Source organism: Silene latifolia, chromosome X (genome assembly GCF_048544455.1).
Source record: "Silene latifolia isolate original U9 population chromosome X, ASM4854445v1, whole genome shotgun sequence".
NCBI lineage: Eukaryota > Viridiplantae > Streptophyta > Magnoliopsida > Caryophyllales > Caryophyllaceae > Silene > Silene latifolia.
The window spans coordinates 291,109,031-291,127,096 of record NC_133537.1 but is presented as its reverse complement, the minus strand read 5'-3'; the positions used below and the strand labels follow the sequence as shown (position 1 = coordinate 291,127,096).

The 18,066-nt window shown below is 35.5% G+C and overlaps 1 non-coding gene across 1 annotated transcript; it reads left to right on the top strand.

Annotated features, from left to right (window-relative positions):
• The first annotated feature begins 16,809 nt into the window (after positions 1-16,809).
• On the top strand, positions 16,810-16,916 carry LOC141624203 (small nucleolar RNA R71). Its single transcript, XR_012534014.1, has one exon. It is a non-coding gene; the product is annotated as a small nucleolar RNA R71 (small nucleolar RNA).
• The last annotated feature ends 1,150 nt before the right edge of the window (positions 16,917-18,066 follow it).

Below are 18,066 nucleotides of genomic sequence, written 5' to 3'. Positions count from 1 at the left end.
GACTATTATGTTTATCTTTCTCAAATTATGGTACTGGAAGTTCTAGTTTATGACAATCTCCAAATATTCCATTGAGGATAAGGGTAGAATTTGTATTCATAATAAATAATAATTAGATGATTTTGCGCAAGACACCATTGATGCTTATCATCATGAGAAGCATGAACTAATTACATTCTCCATTTGTTTCAATTTCCAAACATTGAATTGATAAACCTAATAGAAAAGTTAACGGTGGTGGGTACACAAGCTAACAACAATACTCAGTACAAATTATTGAATCATAATGAATAAAATTAGTTTTTCAATATAACCAAGGATGAGAAAAATAAAATTCCGGTGAGATATTAGCCGGAAAATTAACAAAGGGTTTAATTTCACATTTTAGAAAAGGTAAGGGGGTCAATTACTCCAATTAAAAGTTAAGGGGTTAAATTTCACAATTCACTAAAGTAAAGGGGTCTAATTACCACTTTTCCGGTTTATATACAACCACAATGCTATCATAATCTAGTCAACCTTCCCAATTGTAAGCCTACGAGTTAGGTAACTAAATAATATACTTGTACTAGCTTTTGAACCCGTGCCCGCACGGATTGTCTTTAAAATTGCATTATGAAGGTTTTCAATGTTTTCAATAATTTCCTATGAAATACTATGCTAAAGAATTACATAAATTTAGTTGTTAAGCTGATGTTAATTACCATATGTCCAAGTTAGGTGATACTTTTCTTTTAGCTCAATCTACTACATTTTGTAGTATACATTGCAAACTGATTCAATTTGATAAGGTTGAATAGAGAACATACAAAATATACCGTGAAGGTGACATAAAACATATATAACCCCACCAGACTCATACAGTCATACCCAATCTACATTCTTTTATACATAAAATTTAGCTGACCCAAAACAATTTTATTCCCGTTTGACTTGATTCGAAATGAAATATAATAACCCAAAGTTCTCTAAATACTCAAATTTTTAAATACTCACTCTTTAGTAAATATAAGATTCTGCAAAAAACTTTTTTCATCAAATTATAACTAAAATGAGTGTTGAATCACTTACACCAAAATGGCATTTCGTCGTGACCCATACTTAAAAATGACCGGATTAGAAGTTACACGTATTTTTTGCCAAAAAGAAAAGATAATAATATAGTCATTTAATAAAATATTTGAACATAAATATACTTTTTATATTTGTTGCTTTTATCTATATTTTAAGTAGATGGAAGATTGACACTTGAAATAATGGCCCAACTATCGTATATAATTGGACAAACTACATTGAAATAACCTTAATAATCATGACCTGTGCAAATACATATAATAATCGTTCATTGACACTTGAAATAATGGTCCAAATATAAGATAAACACTAATTTTTATTTGAGACGGTCTTAAATTCGGACTAATTTTACAACCGATTAAAATAAAGGTGAAAATAAAAGGAGAATGTAAGAGGTCTTAAGTTTAGCAAGACCAACCGTAAGACGAAATGACTTATGCTTATAAGAATCTTGTCAAAATACATCAAACAATTTAACTTCCAAAAAGAATTTAATCAAACTCCAACTGAAACAACCTATTTTTTTTTTTTTTGACAGCAGCAGGAGAATAACTTACAATGTTTTACAACTAACAGCGTAAGCTACTCGATTAGGTAGCACCAGATACCCTACAACTAAGTCTGGCACAACAAAGCCATACCTAAAACATACATAATAAGTATTTAAAACTGAAACTACTACATTAAGATAAGCATGCTCCTCGATGATAGCATAGGTATGGGTGAAGGAAAGGCCACGAGCACCCGAACAAGCTTCGTCCGCACACTTGACTACCATCAGACATCGATGCCAACGAGCCGCAGAGTAGCAATGACAAGGTGTACTTCCGCTCTTACGAAAAGAGCGAAGAAAAGCAAAGAGATGATCAAGACGACGAAGTCTGTCATCAACGGAGAAAAAACTCCTACACCTTAGACATCGACCCCTTTGACCAAAGGACCAACACTTCAAGGAATTCAGCATGCGAAGAAGGCCGGGCATAAAACGACAGCTCCTATCGAAACCAACCCACGCATCACCACTTAAAGATACTAGAAACTTAGAGGGGCAGCAGACAGACATCATAACCCCCATAAGAACAGAGAGCACGATTCTACTATTCGCCTCAAAGATTAAGGGACAGGACACCCATAACCAAAGGGAAGTTATTATTAAAATAAACGAAGGAAAAAGCCAGCAATAAAAAGAGAGCATCATCAAATGGAAACGGATAACACCACATCCGACCCAACCAATAACACTACCACACCACCCTACCCATCACGCCTCAACCCCAACAAAGGGAAACCCAAGTAGCTGTAATCTCACTCCGATATCAGAAAAGACAGCCACACCAAACAAACACAAAGACAAACCCAACCCATCAGAAAACAGACCCGAAAAAGACACCAAGACACCCAAAAACATCTGAACTCCCCAAGGACCGTCGGCATGCAAGCACCAATCCCTCCGAGAGAACAACACTCACGACCCAAAAAAAAACCAGGCAAGACACAACAAAGATACCCGAATCACCAAACGACACCTCCCAGGACCACCGCCACACAAGCAACGAGACCAAAACAGACTAAAACTGACAGCCAAAGGTGAAAAAGACTAGGGATCGATAGGTGGGGGGGAATGGAGGGGATCACCATATCTTACACAAATCGCGACCACAAAAAAACAGAGAAGCAAACGGATGAGCTATACTCATCGACACTAACGGACAAACAAACCATCCCTGAAGTGGGGGAAATGGGGGGATCACCTCAGGGATGGAAGCAACAACAACGGTGACAGGACAAGGGGACAGAGGGACGGGATCGACAAAGAGGGACCCAACCCCAGCCAACCAACACAGCAGCAAGACCGAGATTCACAAGTCAAACGGATCGAATCAGGGGAAGGAGCGATGGGTTGCAAGCCATACTTCGACGATAGGACAGGGGAACAGACGAAAGGTCGTCATCAGAGCTCCGGGGAGGAAGGCCGTCACAGTCAGCGGACCCTTGAGACAGAAAACAAAACCCGTCAAAAAAGAGGAGATCCAAGCACTCGGGTGGAGAAAGAGGGAAGGCATGAATAATCGCCGGAGTTAGGCCACGGAAAGAGCCTAACTCCGGCGAAGGGTAGGGGGAGACAGAGGGGGAGTGTGTGGTTAGAGGAGGCGGCGGCTCAAGGGATAAATTAGGGTTTTGTGATTTTTTTGGGAAGAGGGGAAAGAGGGGAAATCTAGAGAGAGAAATGAGTTATGATTAAAAAAAAGAAAAATAGATAAAACCTGAAACAACCTATTTGAGAGCAATATACCACTGTAAAAATGTGAAGCCTCATTCTCTTCGTGCACGTAAGTATTGCAAAATCTCATTTGAGACAGTCTATTCCGTCTAAAGTGAGACTTGTCGCGTAAGTACATGTAATATTAGCCTTCCAATAAGAGAAATGAACTTATGCCTACCACAATCTGATCAAAAATTCACATTGTACACATGAGCGTATTTATGGTCTTATATATATTCTTTGTTTATCATACACTTATTATTAATTTTTGCAGTTTTCTAACTTTTTATGTTATTAATTAATACTATAGCTAAATAAACATTGCACATATCTTTGGTTTGAACCCCTCTATCCTATTTTTATTGTCCCTGTTTTTATATCGGGAGGATTTAAGTAAAATAATGAACTACCAAGTTTACATCTTAAATTAAAGAAGAGTTGAGATATTGATTTTATGGAGGTTATGGTGGTAGTTAGTTATCTAGAGGCAATATTAGCTAATTAAAATTTTTATTTACTAAATTTAAAAAGGGGACAATAATTATGGGATAAAATTTGAAGGGGAAGAGGACAATAAAAATGGGATTGGGGAATATCATTAATTATAGAAAGTCATAGAGATGTTCCATTTTAACTTGTACAGTTGTACCCCTATGAATTTAGATTCTATACATCTTTTTATGTTTAATAATTGTTCATTATTAATATACTATTGTAAAAAGACTTGCGAGAAGTACAATCATAATAAGCAATCTATCAACATAATAAGAAAAAATTTAACACTACGCTAAACTATCCAGGGATAATTGTTTTTGGTGACTACTATCCAGAGATAATAAAGTCATAATAAGGGACAAATATCGGATTTCTATATTGTTGAGATTTAGCGGTTTATATCATTTGTTTCACAACTAAGTATTGCTAAAATTATTCTTGAAAATGGATTTTGAAATGACAAAATTTGCACATAAAATAATATATAGGTACCTTTTTAAAATAGATAGCACGTAATATTTTATTTAAACTTTATTTGAATGATCCTCATTTATGGCATAGTTGATTTTTTTTCCTGATTTTCATCCTCAATTATAACAACTTTATTTAGCTACCACAATTTTTTAATATTATTGTGCGAGATTATTGCCTTGTATAGTTCTTAGATTTTTTTTCGAATATTATGATATTTTTGGTATGTTAATGTTAATAATTTTGGTATTATTTTCTTATGATTATTGTTCTTGTTATGTTAAATTTTTGGTTTGTTAAAATATGTACTGAAATTCTCTCATAAAATTGTGCCCAAATCAACTTAAAATTAGCAACTTTCCTTCTGAACTTTTAATATACTGCTTTTAAAAAAAATTACATTGAATGCGCGGTATTTATAGAGTTACTAATATAGACATCGTGCAATATATGTACGATATTTATAGATTTTTATTTTTTAATGTATTATTTATAAAATTTAAATTGACAATTCACTCATTTTCCATGTTTCTAATTAATGTATTTTGATTAGAGAAATAAATAAAAGTTTAAATCGTAAGAAGTAATAAAATGAGTATTTTTTTTTTTTTTAACGAAAAATTAATGATGTTAATTTAAAAATATTTACTAATATGAGTATTTTTTAGTTGCAAATTTTTATCATAAAAAATCAATGAATTTTAACAAATCTTTACTAATACCATCATTTTTAGCCGCAACTTCTTATCATAAAAAGTCAATAAATTTTTATCAATTGGTTTTTAAGAAAAAAAAAAGAATTTTCTTATACTAAAAAGATCTGATAAATTTGCAGAATGTGAAATATTAAATGTTATAAATATTTAGATACAAAAGACTATATCCATTTATTATCATGTCCACACATATAGTATATGCTAAAAATATCAAGCACTATTCTAGGAAATATTTTTAGGCGGGAAAAGTTGGAGTTTTGCCTATTCATTTAGTAAATAGGAGATGTTCTTGTTATGTTAAATTTTTGATATGTTGAAATATTATACCGAAATTCTCTCCTAAAATTGCGCCCAAATCAACTTAAAATTAGCAACTTTCCTTCTGAACTTTTTATATACTGTTTATAAAAAAAAGTTACATTCTAATAATAATAATCACGTTTGATATTCTCGTTAGAAAATTTTGAAATACATTAAAAATTGCTAATAAATCCTGGATTTGAAGGATGGAAAATTTTGTAATTTAATTCGAAATCGTTTTGTAATTGAACTGTTTACTTGATTGCACCTTTTTTATTTTTTTTGTAATTAGAGGGTATGACACGTGGCGTTTGAATGTGTTTTGACACGTGGCGTATGAAGGGGTAACTGGTTGTTACTTTAATATAATACTAGTTTTAAACCCGTGAAATTCACGGTCTGTTTTAAAATTTGTTGATACTTAAATTTTGATAATAAGTAAATATTTTATTTTCAACATATATACGATTAAAGTTCAGAAACATTGACTTTCAAAAACCAAATCTATAAATAATATTAAAAGGCATGTTGATGGCCTAATTGACAAGAATTCTACATTTCTAGCTTATTATGATGCCACCTCACACGCATGTAAAATTACTAAACTAACCCTTCTATATTATACATAAATTAACTAAAATTTCTTACAAAAATGTCATTTTATCTATATTAAATTAATTGTATACATTAAGTATTTCATGAGTTAAAAATTCCAAGAGTGATGTAACCGTTACAAATCACATCTAAATTTCATATTTTATAATTAAAAGGGTAAATTGATAAATTATACCTAGTATAACATACATTTTCAAATCTTATACCTAGGATAATTTTCTTTCAAAACATATACCAAAAATCTTTTTTTTTTCCATACTTGATATCAAATCTAAAAAAAAAGACATAAATTGACGATTTTACCCCTACTAATTATAATCACCACCCTTTTCACATGACATTAATCCTAACCTCTCATCCACCACTTTACCTCACCACCATCACCACGACCCACCTCCTCTCCCTACCGGCACCACCACCGGCGTCGGGCTACCAGCCTACCACCACATGTGTCCTCCCGCCGGCCGACCCTCATTGTGTCGCCCCATTAACACCAACAATGAACTCATAACCTCCCCAAATCGAAACCCCAATCACCCATCTACACTACAAACTTAAAATCGCAACCCCGACCAACAGCCTGCCACCTTCACGACTCCGATCAACACCCCACCATTTATGCCTCGTCGCCCTATCAAAAACCCACAAGCCTAAAACTCTTAAAAACACTAATCTCCATAAAAAAACCATTATCCCACCACCTAAAGCGCTTCTCCACCCTTAAAACTATCAAATCTAATGTTTTTAAGTGTGGGGGGAGGGATTTTCGATGTTAAGGAAGTGTTTTCTTGGGTAGAAGGTGGTGGTTCGGGTTCGGGTTCGGGTTCGACGAGATACATATGAGCGACGTTGATAGGGCTGCCCGGAGGACATATAGGGCGGAGATTTTTGTGGGAGGGTACCTGCGGTGGTAGCCAACGCCTATGGTGGTGATGGGGGCGGGTGAGGTGAGTGGTGGTGATGGGGATGGGGTATATGAGGGTGGTTAGTGTGTTAACGTGGTGGGATATGTTAATGTGGTGGGGATATGTTGGTGATGGGTAATTATTAATTAGTATTTAGTAAGGGTAAAATGGTCATTTTTCGAGATTTGGTATTGAGTATAAAAGAAATGGGATTTTCTGGTATAAGTTTTAAAAGAAAATTATTCTAGGTATAAGATTTGAAAAAGTGTGTTATACTAGGTATAAGTTATCAATTTACCCTTATTAAAATTGACATTTTAATTGAGTTTTCGTAATTGAACCTTTTAATGACTTGATTAAGGTTTTTCATAAATGCTGGTTGAAAACGTTATATATTTTTTCTTTTGTAATTGTTAAACTTAATTTCTCAAACATTGTACTACCTAAAAATTACACATTCTTTTATTTATTTTAAAGTTATACAAACTTAAAACAAAAAAAAATTATGTAGCGAGTAATAATATTATTAAAATTAAAAAAAAATTATATTCAGCCACTATATAAGTTCAACAACAACAATTTTCACATTAGTCGATTCTTTTTTTTTAACGCAGTATCAAACACATACAATATTGTCATATGTAGTGTGTTCCATATTTTTATTCTTCTTTTACATCTATCAAGCATCATACAATATTGTCACATCTATCTACCTTTTATTGTATTCACGTCAAGTCAAACGTATTAAGGTTTTAAATTATTTATTAATTTATTTATTTTTATGGAAGTTCCATTTGGTTGTAAAGTGTTCATCACATTTTCACCTTCCTGTATGTGTTTCTTTTGTTCCCATTTAGGGGCTATCAAGATTTGTGGTGTTATGCTTTCTAAAGGTAAATATACTTATATCTCTACAACTTGATTCCCTTTTCCTTTCATTATTTAAGGGGAAATGTATGTTAATAACGATATGATTAATATTACATAAATCAAATTCCATAATTTCATTTTGTTTATTAATCCACATTCATTAATAAGTTAAATTTTTTTTTGTAGGGATAGTTCATTTGGAGAAAGAAGACTATATGGAGAAGCGAAATACTACGATTGTTTAAACACTATATATTGCATACTAACTCATATATTGACATCAACGTAAATGACAAATAGTTTTTAGGTTCATAAAAGAATTTAGTATTTCAGAGACTTTCACATGTTATTTTGGTATTTTTTATTTATTTCATCATTTCACCTCCGGAAAAATAGCACTTTTGGAGTGAAATTGGAGTTTTGAGGCTGACTAATTGTTTGCTTAAACTACTTTGATCCTTTTTTACTTTGGTCTTTATATTTTAAAATGTCGATGCATATAATTTTAGTACATGATCTACCATAAATTATTCATGAGATGATCTTACTATGCGTTCCGTTTTTTTTTTATAAAATTGCAATTTATTTCATTACATTCTGATTATGAATCGTATATTACATTCTAATTACGAGTTTGAAATCTAACCAATATCGTAACCAACGATCTCATCTATAAATATAATTAAAGGTAAAAAGATGAGAAAGTATTAACTAACGTGAATAACAGTTTTGCAATTAATGTTGTACTTTGTACAATAAATAAATAAATAAATAATTTCAAGTTTGATCTTCCCCATTAACAAACAAAATTAAACATTATTTATCTACATAGTATTATGTAGATCTGTCAAATTCACCAGAATTCCAAATCTGTCTGAACCTAAACCGTTTTTTCATGGTCATAAACCCTTAAATCTTGACCATTTATCCAAGAGTAAGTTACAACAACTTGCTAATTTATTAGGACCAACATCTAGATCTGTTAAATTATGACCCGGTCTGAAAACCTATCCGCCTGATATGCTTTTTTCAGGGTCAAGACCCATAAAATCTCAACCCGCGGCCCGTTTAATCCAAACCCAAAATGACCCGTTAATTTAGGTCGGAACCCAACCCGAACAGATTGACCTGTTAGGTCACAGATGATTCACGAAATCTATTAAAATAATAATAATAATATTTTTATATTATATTTGAAATGATACTAATAAAATATTCCTTTTACTTTTAATTACGAAAATAATTAAAAAATTAATATTATAAATTTTCGTAACCTTTAATAATAAAATAATAATTAAAATAACATAATTTCTATAATTGTTTCAATATAATTAATACTCCGTATAGCCATTTCATATGATTAAAATGTTAATATTAAATATGTTTAATATTTTTAAAAAATATTTTCTCGATTTAATAATAGTGTAAAAAAAAGGCGTTGGACACTATTTTTTTCCCCGTATTCTAACCACAATCCAACCCGTAACCTATATGACCCAACCTATATTCTGACCCGACCCGTATGACCTAACTTGCGACCCACTCGTCCGACCAGTTTGACAGGTCTACCAACACTCGTATACCATGTGAACTCAACCTTATATAAAAAGATTAATGAAAAATATTTATTTAACGCACATAAAATTAATTTAAAGTCATCATAATACCCATGATTTGCCGGTGAATCATAATTTCAATAAAATAAAAGGCATTTCTTTGATAATATTAATTAGGATTGGTCTTCCCCAAATAACAAAAGTTACTTTAAAAAAAAAATATTTTATTACATGTATTTATTCACATGAAAAAAAGTATTTTATTTTACATCGACTTTCTTGTATATTGGTTTCAAAGAGATCTTAGTTAGGTACAGATTGATTTTGTTTTTTGTTAGAATAATGTTTTTTTTCCCTAAATAAAATATACATTTATCAAAAGTTTGATACCATACAACGTAATTATTATACACAATCAATGTCATTAAATTAGGAAAGAATTTTAGTATTATATCTTTTTTTTTTTTCGGTTTTAAGATGAGCTTAGAGGATTAATATATTAAATTAGGAAAAAGATATTAAGATGCTCTCATGAAATGCCATGTCATATTAGATGAAATTTTATGATGCCATGTCAATAGTGACTTAGAGGATTAATATATGATCTGATATGATTGATCGGTCCGTTTCGTGTTCACAATTTAATAGATGTTGTCGTTGGGTCACGTCCGAATCAAAACACAATTTATAGCTTCACAAACAACTCTACAATTAGTAAAGAGGCAAGTAAAGGTCGGATCCCAAGGGACGGGAATTGAGATGAGATTTCTATTGAAACTAGTGGTGTCTTAGGGGTGTCACAATTTGGGTTGATGTAGAAGGTCACTAACTAAATAGCAATGAAAGTAAATAAGCAAGATGAATTAAAAGGGTTGTAAACAATTGATAAAAAGCACTAGGGTGTCATGGGGTCATAGGGGAATCAAGGGAATTGATCATACAAACATGTTCTCAAATTATAAGCAAGCAATTATTGTTGTGATGGATTGAGTTGGGTTATATCTTACAATCCTAGGAAAGTTTGGGTCCCGGAGCCGAATCGATTAGATTTTACAACACCTACAAGTCGACTTAGTCTTCCCTACTCAACAACATGCATGGTCTAATGAGACTCGAGTTGGTTTATGTCTTATAAGTCTCATTGAAAAGATAGGTGATGGGTAAAAAATGCAAGGATTCATAGGCTCACATTTCGTCAAACATAACATGTGCATGAGTTGAGATCAAAACAAGCAAGCAAATAAACCATGAAAGCATATTAATTTAAGCATGAATCATTCCCCATGTTGGTTTCCCCCTAATTACCCATTAACCCTAGCTAGGTCACTACTCACTCATTATCATGTTGATCATGCTAGCAAGGTTGTCAATCATACCAACAAAAGGAAACATGATTAATAAATGAAAGTGATTAACAATAATTAAAAAGGGACTAATAGAATTATACCTACTAATGATTCCAATAATAAAGCAAAGAATAAAAGAAGTACTTGATGCTTGATTGAGAGGTTGTCAATCTCCCAATAATAACCCAAATAATCTTCAATTACCCAAAATAAAGGATGAACAAAAGAGAGATTAAGGAAATAAAACTTGTATTAGAACTTGATTAATTGTTGATTACAATACTAAAGAGAGATTTGATTGATATTAACTACTCTAAATATTGATAAGAAGAACATGCTCTTCTAATTAGACTAATGGGGTATTTATAGTGGAAATTAGGTGGATGCATTAGGGTTAACTAAGGGCTAAACTAGTAATTACACTTTTTAGATTGAGCAGGGAGAAGCCGGTATTTTTCGAAGGAAGGGCTTCTTTCTTTGTAGCTTGGAGAAGACGAAATTTCGCTGTACTGGAATCCGTGCGTATTGGAGTCGGGACGGGTGGATTCTGGCAGGGGAAGACGGGCGTCTTCAGGGGAATCCGGGCGGATTCCGTGGCTGCTAACCCGAGCGTCTTTGAAGGAAGACGCACGGATTGTGCTTGTGGAGGACGGGCGGATTCAGGACAATCCGCTCGGATTGTAGCTCAGCACGGTTTCTTCTTCTTTTCTTCCCTTTTCTTCATAAAATCCTTGGGGATTTCCTCGGGGATGCAAGGATCCTTTCTCAACATTGCTCATCTACTATCATATGTATAAAGGCCTTCTAATATTGTCTCTCCTTGATGCTTGGTCATTGAATTCAATCAATTTAGTCTCGTTTTGCCATGAAAATGCAAGATTTGCACTCCTTTCCTACCAAGGGATCAAAATCTCAAAGAATATGCAAAACAAAGAACTAAAGACAATAAATGACCCAAATATGCACTAAAAAGCATGGGAACAAGGCTAATTCGGGGGCTAAATATGCGCTAATTATGGTCACATCAAATATCCCCAAACCGAACCTTTGCTCGTCCTGAGTAAAGAGGTGACAAAGACTAGGACCATTTTTTAAACTAACCTAATAACATAGCCGATATGAGACAATTAGCGGGTCTCACTCCGCCCTTCAACTCACAAAGAAGAACCATGAGGTAGGATGCCTTCTTGCAAGGCAAGGTGGGTCTTGCCAAAATGGCGACACATCCAAACATTAAGCACACAAAATCAAATAATGGATGCATCTACAAAAGGAATAGCCACTTCCTCATCAAGTGGCGGAGGCAACCAAAAGAGAACAAATTTAAGAGCATATAATCCTTCACAAATACTAGTTCAACAAATTACTAAGGCTAAGAGGATGGCACTAAATCACCTCCAAATGGTGTTAAACTAGACTACTTTCGTCCTCAATTTCCAAATGCTTTCGTCAAGAGCGATCGGATGGTGGTGGAATGATGATCCCTATGATGCTAGTAGCATATGACATGACAAGTCTCGAATTCTCTACAAAAGTAAAGGTCATGGATCGTCCCAAGCTCGACAAAGTGGTTTGACAAAAGGCTTTTTGGGAATGAAATGCTCAAATCTTTATAAACAAGGGTGGATATGATTAGTATTCAAAATTGTCCTCATTTAACTTTCACATTTCAAAAATTTAAGATGGGGTTTGTCCCTTCTGGGCTAGTGTCCTTTGCTTTCGCCAATCGCTTATTAGGCAACCGGTTAACCTCTAGACAATAGCTTTTCGGGGTGATAGTCACTCTGTCTCTGGGCGGTCGAATTCACAACCGTGTGGGGGCCCAATTCAATGGATCCCTCTCCAAAGCACATCGAAGTGGTACGCCTCCATCAAAACAACTAAATTTCTCAACATTTCATAACATTTGAGGTTTCCTTGGCATTAAATTACTTCCACATGACAAAATTCTTTGAAATGAGCACTTCAAACTTATTGATAGAAAGTATTTTTGGGTTGCCTTACCACAAGGTCAATCAAGGTCACCTAGATAAGTTAAGCAAGTCCACATCGCATCACGGGGTTGGATAGGTGACTCACATGTAAACCCTTGACTAGGCTTTGGGTCATGGGTCAAAAGACACTAGTATGACACTATCTAGGGTGTTTTACTACCATTCTAGTAGACAAAGTCTTAAGTTGAAAAAGTATTTGTAATGGCTTAGTTGCTCTTGTCAAAGTTCTCAATTAGGCACTTTTCAAAATGTTTTATCTAAATGCAACTACATGCCATGATGCAACTAGTATATACATCCTAATGCAAGTGATTCTACCAACTAAAATGACATATAAACTAAATGCAAGTCCTAAATTCACATTGTTATACCGCATCAATCAAAATAAAGCCACATAGTCATTAACATAAAGAGGAAAAAGGAGATTGGAAAGATCATACCATGCGGTCTTCATGATCCTCATGTCTCAGATGTGGCGTAGTCAATTAATGTGAACAAGGATAGAACAAACACAATATATACAACAATATATACAATATATATAACTACACTACAAAAGGAATAAACATATTTTTGGGTTTTTTAATTTTCAAATTTTTATGGATTTTTTTTTTGAAATTTTTTCAATTTTTTGGATTTTTGAATAAAAGTTAAGTTAGAATTTCCCATCCCCACACTAATATGGGCATTGTCCTCAATGGCCAAAATGATGGGAAATTATGCAAACATGATGCATGATTTCTACACTAAATGCAAGCTACACTAATCTATACTACATGATGCATGGTTTTTGTTTATGACGGAGAGGATAATTTAGATTACCTCCCGTTGTGTATGCATTAACTTCCCCAAACCGATCTAGACATTATTGCTAATGTCCAAGGATGGGTGTAGTTCATGCACACACTATGCAATGCATGAAACTAATTTTGTCAATTTGGATTTTGAAAGGTGGGAACAATAAAATGAGAACACCTCAATGGGGCCGAGGTGTGAGTCCTCTATGGTGCTAGGACTACTCCAACAATGATAAAGATTAATAAAATACAAGTTAACAAAACACAAAACTTCTTTTCATGAAACTTTAAAATTAAAGAGAGGAGATGAGGGAACTTTACTTAAACTTAGGTGGGTGCCTCTCGCCCGCTCCACCTAGCCATGAAGTAATCCTCTAGAGGTCGGCATCATCTCCTTCTAGATCGCTATCCCATATCTCCTTTGATGCATCACTCAAACTTGGGTCCATGAACTCGTCCTCTTCACTTTCAAGCTCCACCGTGTCTCCTCCACAAGAATTGTTGCTTCCCTCCTCTTGTCTCCTGTTTGCTCCTTCATTTGCTCTCTCCGAATTGGGGAAGAGTAGGTCCATTTGAGACGGGCGAATTCTGCTCGGGACGGGCGGATTCTGCCTTTTCTGGGTTTGGAAAAACTCGCCTAAAGACGGGCGTCTTTCAGTGAAGACGCTCAGATTTGCAAACACGGGACGGGCGTCTTCTGCAGAAGACGGGCAGATTCCTTTACAGGGATTTTTCTTGTTTTCCTCAGCCAAGAAGACGGGCGTCTTCCCTTCAGGACGGGCGGATTCTTGAAGACGGGCGGATTAGGATGCAGGACGCGCGGATTCGCTGACAGTCAAAAATATCAAAAGTTCAGCTCATTTCAGGACGTGTGTCTTCTACCCAATACGTCCGGATTGCTTGAAGACGGGCGGATTCTGCTGAATCCGCTCGGATTCGACCCCTTTGTACCCGGATTCAGTTCCATCCGTGTACAATGCATATCCCTTGTCATTCTTCCATTCTTCTTCATATCTTGTGTTCTTCATTGTGGGGGCACTACTAAGGCATGGATAGCCTAGGCAATTGCCATCCCCACACTAAGCTAAAGCACTACACATTAATTGAAATTATTAGTCCCTCCCTCACTTCTCTCAAACATGATAATTATCTTGATCAAAGTATAAAAATCCAAAAATAACAAAAATGCAATACAAGAATTGAAATGCAAGTTAGCGAGTTAGAAATATTTACAAATGGTGGTTTAGGGAGGACTCCACCAAACTCTCATTCTTGATGAGATGTCAAGGGGGCATGTTCAAGTTGTTGTTGATGTTGCTCAACACCTTGAAAAAGTAATCAAAAGCTTGTTCATTATCATGATAGAGGTCTTCAATAGACCTTGGCCCATGTTGTCGGTCTTGATCGATGGCATTACCAATGTAGGGATTAAAAATCCCTTCAAATTCGTCGTCCCAAAGACCACATACTTCATTAAGTTGATCATTGAAAATCTCTTGATTTGATGGAGACAACTTTCCCATTTCCTTTTCTTGGCCAATGAGGCCATCTTCTTCATTGCTTGTCTTTGATGAGCCTTGCAAGCTCTCTTTATCACAATTCACTTGCTCTTTGAATGGAGCATCTTCAATTTTCTTCTTCCATTGGAGTTCTGACTTCTTCCTTTCATCCTTCCGACTATAATGATCGATCATAAAACACGGTTCATGTAAACGGGGAGCTCTCATAGTCTTGTCAAGATTAAAAGTTATACTCTCATCTCCCACTTCTAGAGTGAGCTCACCATGTTTTACATCAATCACCGCACCAGCGTGTGTAAGAAGGGTCTTCCTAGAATGATTGGAATGTTGGAATCTTCCTCCATATCAACAATGACAAAGTCCACCGGGATGAAAAACTTCCCAATTAAATGCGGGGACATCTTCCCATATCCCTAATGGTGTCTTCGTCGATCTATCGGCCATTTGGAGTGTGATATTGGTGCATTTAAGCTCTCCCATCCCCAACCTTTTACTCACCGAGTACGGCATAACACTCACACTAGCCCCTAGATCACATAAGGCTTTGTTGATCGTGGTGTCGCCAATGGTACACGGTATTGAGAAGCTTCCTGATCCTTTAGTTTTGAAGATGAACTCCCTTGAAGTATTGCACTACTCACCTTAGTGAAGGCGATAGTCTCAAGTTTCCGGATCGACTTCTTCTTTGTGAGGATGTCTTTCATGTATTTCGCATAGGCCGGCACGTGATTGATTAATTCCGTGAAAGGAATTGAGACTTCCAAATTCTTCACAATTTCCATAAACTTTCCAAGTTGGTCATCAAATTTGGGCTTGGCTTGACGACTTGGAAAAGGAAGTCTAATCACAGTGGGCTCCTTCTCCTTGACCTTGTCTTCGTTTTTCTTTGAAATCTCTTCTTTTGATGATTCTCCATCTTTGGAGTTTTGCACAATTTCTTCCTTATCACTAGCTTCCACAACTTCATCCTCAACTTGCTTCTTCGGTGCTTCATACCTTGTACCACTTCTCAAGTGAATGGCACTAACCGTTTCATGTCTTGGGGGATTACTTTGAGGTGGTAATTGCCTCTTTTGTCTTTGTGAGCTTGAAGATGCTAGTTGAGTCAATTGTGTTTCCAACATCTTGGTGTGAGCTAGAATGTTGTTGATGGTGGTTTCCTTTGCTTGACTATCTTTTTGCATTTGAGTGAAAAACTCTTGTTGATTCTTTTGCATTTGGAGGACCGCTTTTTGAACATCAAAACCTTGGTCATTTTGGTGATTGTATGGATTTTGATTTTGGTAACCTTGGTTTTGGTTGAAAAAGGGTCTTTGATTTTGGTTTCTCATGGGAGGTGGGGTGTATGTTGTTTGAGGGTTTTGAACATTTTGAACATTTTGGCTTTTGTATGAGAGATTTGGATGGAACTTGGTGTTTTCATTGTAATAGTTGGAATAAGGGGTACCACTCTTGTATGCTTGGAAAGCATTCACTTGTTCATTTGTTCCTCTACATTCACCTTAGCCATGTCCCAAAGTTCCACAATTCTCACATATCCCACTTGGGATTGATGAGGATGCCGTCATGGCATTAACATGATGCTTTGGTGATTTTGAGGCTTCTTCAAGTCTAGCCATAGCTTGTTCAAACTTCAAATTGATTGTGTCAATGTGAGCACTAAGTTGAGCACCCAATTGAGTAACGGAGTCCACTTCATGCCTTCCTCCTCTAGTAGACTTGCGAGGTCTACTATATTATGAGTTATGGACCGCCATTTCCTCAATCTTGTTCCATGTTTGATTGTCATCAACTTCGGTGAACATTCCATTTGATCCCATGTTGAGAATGTTCCTTGAATCTTCATATAAACCGTTCCAAAATTGTTGTACCAAGAACCACTCGCTAAGTCCATGGTGAGGACATGAGCGACAAATTCCCTTGAACCGCTCTCAAGCTTCATACAAAGATTCTTCATCCCTTTGCTTAAAACCCGTAATTTGAGCTCTTAGCGTGTTAGTCTTTTCCGGTGGGTAGAACTTTTTGTAGAAAGCTAGAGCCAACTTCTTCCAAGAATCTATTCCGAGAGTGGCCTTATCAAGGCCCTTCAACCATTGTTTCGCGGTGCCGATTAGAGAAAAAGGAAATAAGACCCATCGAATTTGGTCTTGAGTTACACCGGTTTGAGAAATCGCATCACAATAGTCACAAAAGGTTTCCATATGAGAATGAGGGTCTTCACTAGGCATCCCCCCAAATTGGCTCCTTTCGACTAATTGGATAAAGGCGGATTTGGCAATAAAATTTTCGGTCAAATGTTGTGGTGTGGGAGTACCATTGGGTAAGTTTTCCTCGGTGGGTACGGAATGTGATGAAAATTTAGGCATTGTAGGTTGATTTTGTGGGGTATTTTGTGTTGGATTCTCCTTACCTTCTCTTGAAAAAGGGTTGATGAACTCAATAGTTGGTTGAATATCCACTACCTCACTAATACCTCTCAAATTCCTCCTAGCAAATCTCCTATTGTTTGTCAAGGTTCTTTCAATTTCACGGTCAAAAGGTAACAAATCACCTTGTGACCTTCTAGACATGCAAAATATCAAACAACTCGAAAACAATTAGAACAAACCTTGAGGAGTTTTACTTCCCCAAGGCAAAGAAAGACAACACAAATAACAATGTAAGAAAATCTAAATCAAGTTAACACCGTCCCCGGCAACGGCGCCATTTTTGATCGGTCCGTTTCGTGTTCACAATTTAATAGATGTTGTCGTTGGGTCACGTCCGAATCAAAACACAATTTATAGCTTCACAAACAACTCTACAATTAGTAAAGAGGCAAGTAAAGGTCGGATCCCAAGGGACGGGAATTGAGATGAGATTTCTATTGAAACTAGTGGTGTCTTAGGGGTGTCACAATTTGGGTTGATGTAGAAGGTCACTAACTAAATAGCAATGAAAGTAAATAAGCAATTGATAAAAAGAACTAGGGTGTCATGGGGTCATAGGGGAATCATGGGAATTGATCATACAAACATGTTCTCAAATTATAAGCAAGCAATTATTATTGTGATGGATTGAGTTGGGTTATATCTTACAATCCTAAGAAAGTTTGGGTCCCGGAGCCGAATCGATTAGATTTTACAACACCTACAAGTCGACTTA